The sequence below is a fragment of the Paroedura picta genome, chromosome 7, assembly GCF_049243985.1.
Source record: "Paroedura picta isolate Pp20150507F chromosome 7, Ppicta_v3.0, whole genome shotgun sequence".
Taxonomy (NCBI): domain Eukaryota; kingdom Metazoa; phylum Chordata; class Lepidosauria; order Squamata; family Gekkonidae; genus Paroedura; species Paroedura picta.
Window position 1 is genome coordinate 85,929,864 of NC_135375.1, and position 9,082 is coordinate 85,938,945.

Consider the following 9,082-nt stretch of genomic DNA (forward strand, 5'->3'; position numbering starts at 1 on the left):
AACTGACCCCCCCCTCCACTGGCTAAAAGCCAGAGGACAAGAAGCTCACACTTCAAGGAATGCCTGGGTTTTAAATACCTGTGGAGCAGGAGGATAATTTCATCTAGATATTAACGCAATTAGTACTAGCCATCTAGCAGACTTTTCTCCATTTCGTTCCCTGCCTGTAAATAAATAACAACAGTCCCGGAGTTCAAGGGTTGGTTTTAGCCAATTAAGTTTATGGCAATTTGACGTTGACTATGAAGTTCATTGGAGGAATTTTAAGGAAAGCTAAAAGCTTATGTCTTCCAAAAATACTGGACAACTTTATGTATACCTCTTGTAGAGTGCCTGCAATGCCCAGTGTAGAAAGGAAGCACCAGTAGCACTGCTGTGGGAATGTTGTATATGCTCAGTGCTATCAGATGCAACTCTAAGGACACTTCCTGACAGTAAATCCCATTGAATATCATGGTGATTTATTTCTGAGTAAACTTGCTGAGGATTCCTTCCATTTATGTCATAGGGATTAGCAGTTCATGGAGCCTGGGTCAAGCCCACATCCTGCAACTTTGTGGAGCATCTATGCCCATTGGCCTCAACATGGACCAATTTGTCAAATAATGGGGTTTGTCTCACCTGACATTCTGACTCAGAGCATCCCTCCGCTGAAACTAGTGGAGGATGGCTTAAATTTTGAGTCATATAGACTGAAGACATTCTTCTGTCTCCATGGACTGCCTGGTGCTTGCAACGTCTTGGATTTGCAATCATGCATAGATTGCAAAAGATGGTTGGCTGCCAGACAATCAAGCCATGTTTCTTTCCTTATCAGTTAAATTCTGTCTCCCTTTAAGGGGGTCTTGGGAAGGTCTGCTATCCAAGCAGACATACTCCAGACCCTGGCCTGTTTAACTTTAGCCCAGTGGCTGATTCAACTGTCTTCAAACCATATCTTTGTTGGATGGAGATGAGACTTGGTGTGGTAGTGAAGTAGCTGTTGATGTGAAAAGGCACTGCAAGTCCCACTCATCCCCTTTTTTTGGTGAAGCATTAATTGCTAGGTACATCAGTCACCTTTAAATTATGATTAAACAAGAAGTATTATCAACAACAACCAAAGGCCAAGACACTTTAACATTACTGCATTTGGCGACTGGATGATGCAAACACCTCACTGGAGAGCTTTGCAAAGGGGCCGGTTTCATTTCCCTACCGTTCCTCTTTGCAAACGTGTCCCTCATCAATTGCATCAATCGTCTTCAAGGCCAGCAGAGGGGAATTAAAATGCAACCCATTAAATGAATTAAAGGAGGAAGAGAACAATGCATTAGTCGAAGAAATAACCGTGAAGGAAGAAAAAATCAATTAATTATTATTCATGAACCAATATCACAGAGGATAAAAATCTAATACAACCATTTAAATCCTTTAATTTCCTTGTTGGAAAATAAAGACAAATGTGCTTATTTACAATGAAATCTACTTAACACACATTAGATCTATCTGCTGTAAACTTGATAGCATTCGCCTCACATCCTGTCTGGAAAGGCACATTAGCCAGCAGCAGAGATGTGCTTTGGAGTAAGGATGGGGGAGGGGAAGGACCATCCACAGACTCCGGTCACTTAAAATAGAATCAAAGTTTGCATTGCTTTGCCAAAGATGACCCTTCTAGTTCTGTAGGAGAAGGGCTTCATTTTGAACCAGTTGCTCATATGATTGTTCAAAGAAAGATGCTGCTGGCATTCATTGCTACTAACTGTCAGTGTTTGTTTCAGCAATGCTTCAGACAAAAAGGCAGAAATAACATTTCAGTGACTCATTGGCTTATTTAATGAAAACTTCTTGAGAAACTATTTTATTATTGTATTTTTACTCAAGCAGCACAACTGGCTAAGAAAGTTATTGTTTTTGTGAAGGTGTTATACTTACAATACATTCTGGCCTATTGTTAAGAGTCTTTCTCAATTGCTTTGCCAGAGCTGGATTAGTGGGGCACACTGGGACAGATTAAGTCATAATGTGGTCCTAAACTATGTCAAGTGGAGGAGGCCCCCAAAAGGAATTTAGATGTCCTTTGTAAGATGAGGACAAACTGAACCTTGTACATAAATCCAGTTTTTATTAATTTACTAGCCTCAAAGCCCGTTCCTAAGAACGGGCCTTGAAAGGGTCCCGTCCCCTGGCCCCCAGCCAGGCAGCTTAAGGTGGCTTTGGGCCACAGCTTGCAGCCAGATCAAGTGGGGCAGACAGGAGTTGGCCAGATTGTTAGCAGGCCCAACACAGAGCTCTTTAGCAGGCTCGGGACAGAGCTTCTTAGCAGGCCCAGCCTAGCAAGCTGGGAGGCCCTCGTTAGCAGGCCGGGAGGCCCTCGTTAGCAGGCCCAGCCTAGCAGGCCAAGAGGCCTTCATTAGCAGGCTCTGCTTAGCAGGCCAAGAGGCCCTCATTAGCAGGCCCTCCACCATGACCCTTTGCCCAGGCCCCTCTCCCCTTTCATGCTTCTGGCTCCAGGCACTGTGGTGCATCTGAGAGCAAAGAGGCTAGAGTCGAGAGACAGAGGTCGGGAGCTGCAGGGGCAGGGCCAATCCAACTTGGACAGCTGGACACATTTCACCCCCCCCCCCCCGGCTGTTTCACAAATTTATAGAGGAACCATGGATAAGGATGTACATGAATCCAAGAAGAAGAAGAGTTGGCTCTTATATACCATTTTTCCCTACCCAAAGGAGTCTCAAAGTGGCTTACATTTGTCTTCCCTTTCCTCTCCCCACAACAGACACCCTGTGAGATGGGTGAGGCTGAGAGCGCCCTGATATCACTGCTCGGTCAGAATGCTTTATCAGCGCCATGGTGAGCCCAAGGGCACCCAGCTGGCTGCATGTGTTGAGTGCAGAATCGAACCCAGCTTGCCAGATTAGAAGTCCGCGCTCCTAACCACTACATCAAACTGAAAAGGATCCTGTTAGTAACCTCCATGCTTGAGAGGAGATGGATGGAATGTATAACAGGGTCTCAGTTAATTACTCTTAAGGTAAAGGTATCCCCTGTGCAAGCACCGAGTCATGTCTGACCCTTGGGGTGACGCCCTCTAGCGTTTTCATGGCAGACTCAATATGGGGTGGTTTGCCAGTGCCTTCCCCAGTCATGACCATTTACCCCCCAGCAAGCTGGGTACTCATTTTACCGACCTCGGAAGGATGGAAGGCTGAGTCAACCTTGAGCCGGCTGCTGGGATTGAACTCCCAGCCTTATGGGCAAAGCTTTCAGACGGCTGCCTTACCACTCTGCGCCACAAGAGGCTCTTAGCATTCCACAATTAAGAAAGGTACTTTTACACATCAATGTCCAAGGTTGGTATATTTATTTGCTTTGCTATGTTTCCCCTGGGATTAAAACAACAAAAAATGGTGTCCATATAAAGTAAGCTTGTTATTCTTGTTCAGTCCTTGCATCTGTGAAATATCTTCATCATGTTGTATGCTGATTTGCTGCTAACCCTTGTATAAGTATGTGTGTACCTTGACTAAAAGTGAACTTAAAGGAGCCACTGGACTTGAATTTTGTTCTGCTGCTTCAGACCAACATGGCTACTCACCTGAAGTTATAACACTAAGTTCAACACCAGTCTCTCTGACACAAGAATCATAGAGAACAACAAAGATGGTTATAGTAGTTAAAAACAATGTCTCAGTAAGCACGGGCTTCCAGGCTCAGTCAAGGAATAGCCTGGCTGAGGCACGTCTACTTATTTACCAGTTAAAGCTTCAGGATGGAATTTGTGATCCCTGTAATGTGTAAGATCAAAGATTTTAAGGCATCAAATGACAGTCAGCATTTTATCATCTAGGGCCCTTCCCTTCATCCTGATTGTTTCCACCAGGCTACTACAGCCCAATCAATATGTTAAACCTTCTCACATTTGGGGATTCCAACTTAGGGAAGATATCGACTATCCCCTTTCCCCACCAACACACCTTCTTGCCACCATAAGCTATTTCCATGGCAGAAGGGCTTTGATCCTCAAAGAACAAAGCAAAATCTACATTTTTACCTCTAGTGGCCAAAAGGCAGCCAGAACTACTCACAAGAGCCATAACATACAGAAATGGAGATAGCATTATGAACAACACTTTCTACTGCCTGGGGACAGACTGTGTGTGTGTACGTGCATGTGTGCACATGCATGAACACTGAGAGCCAGAAGATGGAAAGGGGGGCGGAGGGAAAACAGGAATACACGAGTAGAGCCCAGTGACTCCTGGGACTTTGGTTTACTTTTCCTAAGAAGAATGTTATGTAGTGAAGAGCTATAGGACATACTTACATTTTTTTTTCTAAAAAGGGGACAAAAAAGTCATATTTTTAGCCTCAATTCTATCCCAACGTATTTCTACTAAAACACTGTTATCTGTATAACCAGCACTAGCAGATATTGAACAGAAAATAGTCAAGAATTGGTGTTGTTCATTATTAGCAACAGAGTAGCAGGAGGCTGTACCGCCAGCTCAGCTGAAAGCCGAGATAAATACTTATAAATACAGAAAATACTTATTTTGTAATTGTTGTTTATAGAAATGTCTGGCTCATCTGAATATAAAGTCTGATCCTAATAATTAGCTGTGCCGGAGGCAGTACCACAATATCAGGCAGGATGTTAGACAAAGCATGCTTCAGAATGAATGTCTCAAACTTCATTTTGCTGTGACAGTGGCAATCTCATAACAAATGATTGAATCAAAGGGAGAACCCTGCTAAGCTGTTGCAAACAAGTTGTAATTAATGCTGTGTTTCTTCTTCATTTTTGCCTGCATCCTGCTGGAAAGGAATAACCAAGAAGTGCAATATTCTATGCACATCCATCCATCCATCCATCCATCCATCAAGTTACCTTATATTGAATCAGAACCTTACCTAGCCTGATAGTATATACTTCGATTACCAGTGACTCTCTAACCTCAGGCAAAAGTTCACAATCTTCCCATCTACATTTCATGTGCTTGATATTGGGAGCACTGATATCTTACATGTGTAAATGGTTCCTTGTCCGTCTTCCCTGACAGGTCTTTCAATGTGATTTGGAAAACTATAAGAAAACACATGTTAACCCTGACCTCAAAATAAACCCTTACATGAGTCCTTTTTTAAAAACATATTTTTACATGTAAAGTAATGTAAACAAATATTTATACATTCCATAACCTTTACTAACAATACCTCTAACTCTTCCCTCATCTTGATGCTTCCTCTAAACCAAACCACTTCCAAACCCAAACTATAGCTAAGCTAACCCTCACCCACATGTATCCTTATTTTTTAAAATAATTTACCATGTAAAATAATTTTAAAAAATATTTATACATTCCATGGCCTTTCCTAACCATGACTCTTCATGCTTCCCTCACCCGGACATTTCCTCTAAACCAAACTACTCCCCAACTCAAACCATACCTAAGCTAACCATAACCTTAACATTACATGTAAAATAAAATTTAAAAACATATTTATGCATCCTATGGCCTTTCCTAATCCTAACCTTGTCTTTAACTCTTCGGTAGCCTGAAAGGTCCCTCTAAAGCTAACCTCTCCCCATCCTGAACTATACCTAAGCTGACCCTAATTACAAATTACAGATAAGAATGTTTTGAATTAATTACTGTAAGATAAGTGGATGATTTGCATTGAGGAAGCCAAGGAAAACTCTCTTAATTGGGAGGTGTGGAGATAAATATTTACTTGCTATTTTACTTGCCATTTATGATATCTAGGAATCTAATTTCTAAAGCATGATTTGAGCACATGCTTACCCAGTCATTACAAGAGTTCTTTTCCTCCACACAGGCAAATGCTCTTTTGCATAGCCGTACCCTAGCTAGTGACCACTAGGAATATGGTACAAGGGTTGTCAGTGTAACTCCCCAACACTGGGGTGGTTTAGCCCATTGAGAAGGGTTTGATTTTCTGGGGAACCAGATAGGAGTTTCTAGCCTCTTATTACCTTGCGTAAGGAAACTGTATCTTCACAATTTATTGATGGAGAGGGAAACGAAATTTAGTCTAGCTGGCATGATTATTGTAATGGCATTTTTATTTCAGAGGTTTTGACTTTTAAACTGCTTTTTGTAGCTCTTGTTTTCTATATTGTATGATTTGTTGGCACTGGATACTTTGGGAAGAAGTGTATGAAGAATCCAGCTGTTTGATGGATTGGAGACACTGGATTTGGTTTTTGCAGGAAGAACAAATAGCTTAACAGTGCTCGGAGAGACTCTGTGCAACTTTCTGTCCATTGTTGTCCCTGCTTTTTAGTCTTATATTTCTTGGTTACATTGTTCTGTATTGTGGAGGGTTTTGAGTTAACAACCTTCCATTTTCAATGGACTGACCTTGCCAGCTCTGTCCCTGATTTGGATTTCTCGAACCTATTTAGACATTTATTTGCAAAGCCAGGTTTTTCAGTAATGACCTCTAAAAGGCAAGATGATGGAGAATTGATCTCTCTTCTATTTTGATGTTCATATTGCCAAAAATGGGTTCGCCATGTTGTAAAGTATCTGCATCCACAATCCAAGTTTGACTTCATAACTCTCAGAAGTTATAGGTATAGCATCATAGAATTATGTTCACTGTCACCCCAGCTGTCTTCAGCCAAGCCTGCAGAAACTGGCTACAGACCAGGTTCATATGCCCAGCCCTCCAAAAGGAGGGAACTCTGAGAGGAAAGGAGGGAGAACTTCATGATATTAGACCAAAGGCCTAATCATTCAGCCTTCATTTTCTATTTTTTTTAATGCAACTGACCCCAGTAGAGAAAGCATGAGGGCAAATAATATAAACATTGCAGACTACTATCTAAATAAAAAATTCTGCATAAAGGAAAGATTACCAAGATCTAATTTGTTTCCGTTATACCATGTTCTCCTGCATAACAGAGATTCAGAGCAGCTTGAGCAGCTACATTGTTCCTCTGTTCTCCATTTTATCCACACTACAACCTTGTGGTTGATGGGGCTGATAGGATATGGCCTGCCCATTATTAAACAGCAAGCTTCTATGGCAGAGTGGGACTGAAACTCTCAGCACTACAGAAAACCACATGCAATCTCATCCCATAAGCATTCCAGTTTGGTTGTCCACTCAGAGAAAATGCTCCTTTTTTACTTTACTGGCAAAACACAGATGGAAGTTGATGTTAACTATGGCCACCAGTGCGTTGCTATGTCCACTCGGGAAACACAGTGGCGGCAGGAAGGTTCTGCTGCATGGTTGGGGGGTGGCGTATTTTTAATTCTGGGGGGAATATGGGATTGCGTGGAATGCAATCCCACCTTCCTGCAAAAAAATAAGTAAAAACTCCTGGTCCACCTGCTGGCCTCTGTAGGTTGGGGAGAAGCTTCCAGACAGGCCCCCCAGTGCCAAAAGGGAACACATAAAGATCTGTGTTCCCTTAGCTTGGAGCTTCTGGGGCCCAATCTACACCAGGCCCGGGATTAGCCCCTGTTCCCTCACCCCAGCCTTTTCTGCCTGTGCAGAATTGGCCTAAGAGTGGAAAAGCTGATCTGCATGTGACATGTGACTAGTGGCTCAGCTTTTTATCCATTAAGCATGCAGTACAAAACTCTTGCATACAAAAAAAACAAACAACCCCCCCCCCCAAGCACAGTAGGGAAAGACTGGTTAAAACCAGTCTAGGATGTTGGTTTTATATGTGCAAGCAGATTTGGTGTGGGAATTTAAAAATGAGATTTCAAACCTGCTGTCTACATGGCACAGGCCGGGGAAAACCATATTAAACAATCCCCTTTTGTGCATCAAAGAACCAGCAATTATCTTGTTGCCCAGCACCAGTGGCATTGATCTTTTCACATCCTACCGTGTGATACACCAGCAATGGGCACTGGCTGGAAGTGAACATTTCTTCAGGCCGGGGCAATTTGTATAGCTCTCTACAAGGCTATGTCAGGGGCTTAGCAATGTTGCACCTTTTGTTTAGCGACGTGCTCTAATGCCTCCATTCATGAGGTTCTCTAGTCTCATTATAAACTCTTTAAGTGCTACTTAGTTAAAAATTTATGAACCAGCTGCTTTCACCTGGGACTCAGATTTCTCTGTATCTGGGACATACAGAGATATTTCATAAGAATGCAAACATAATCACAGAGGGAGGGAGGGGGGCATGAACAAGGTTTTCTAGACACAATCCTTTCTTTAGACATCTTAAATCCTGGGATTAAAATAAATAACAAGACACAATTTGTGTGTGGGGGGGGGGGGAACTAGACTTCAGTGATTGGCTCTGCGTAGATGAACAGAACATATTAGAGCTGAGAATCTGCAATGCCAAAGACATTGGGGGATGCGTTTTTTCCCCTGTGAGTGTAAATGTGAGGTTCCCGCCTGTAATAAATCAGACATACCGCTGCATGCAGCAGAATACCAATGGAATGAATTGTGAAAACCAAACTTTTTATCCTACATTTCGCACACAATCTGTATCAAGTCAAGTAATATCTTTGTTTATGTACTCCTGCACTCCTAGCATGTGCAGAGGACTTTCACATGCTAAGCTGAAGGAAACAGTTGTCATGATGGGCAATGGCAGCTTGGGGCGGCTAATCCTGAGCCTTGGTGCCCTAGAAGCAACTCCTTCATTGACTCTGACAACTGCAATGCTTAACTTATTATGTACATATATATGACATACCAACAATTGGTATAAATTGTTAAAAGGGTTGCTCATAATCTCTACAATGGAAGACAGGAAGATATCCAGGTGGGGTAGAGATTGCACACTTAATATGCCTGGAGCAGCTTCGTATCCACTTATTCAAAGACTCATTAATCTCATAGCCTGAAAAAAAAACATATCTAGATTTAGGTAACAGCAGGGTGTCTAACCCCCTTTCTAAGTAGTCCTAAACTGCCCTACATTAGTATTGTAACCTTGAGGGCCACTTTTTAATGCTTTTCATTCATATGGTTTCCTTTTTCATTTCAAAATGCTGTCCCATTCATAAATAATCCCTTGACATTCTCAAGTAAATCTCCAGTGATAAGTACCTTGGTAATTGATCGTTTGATTCCATTTGAAGAAATATTG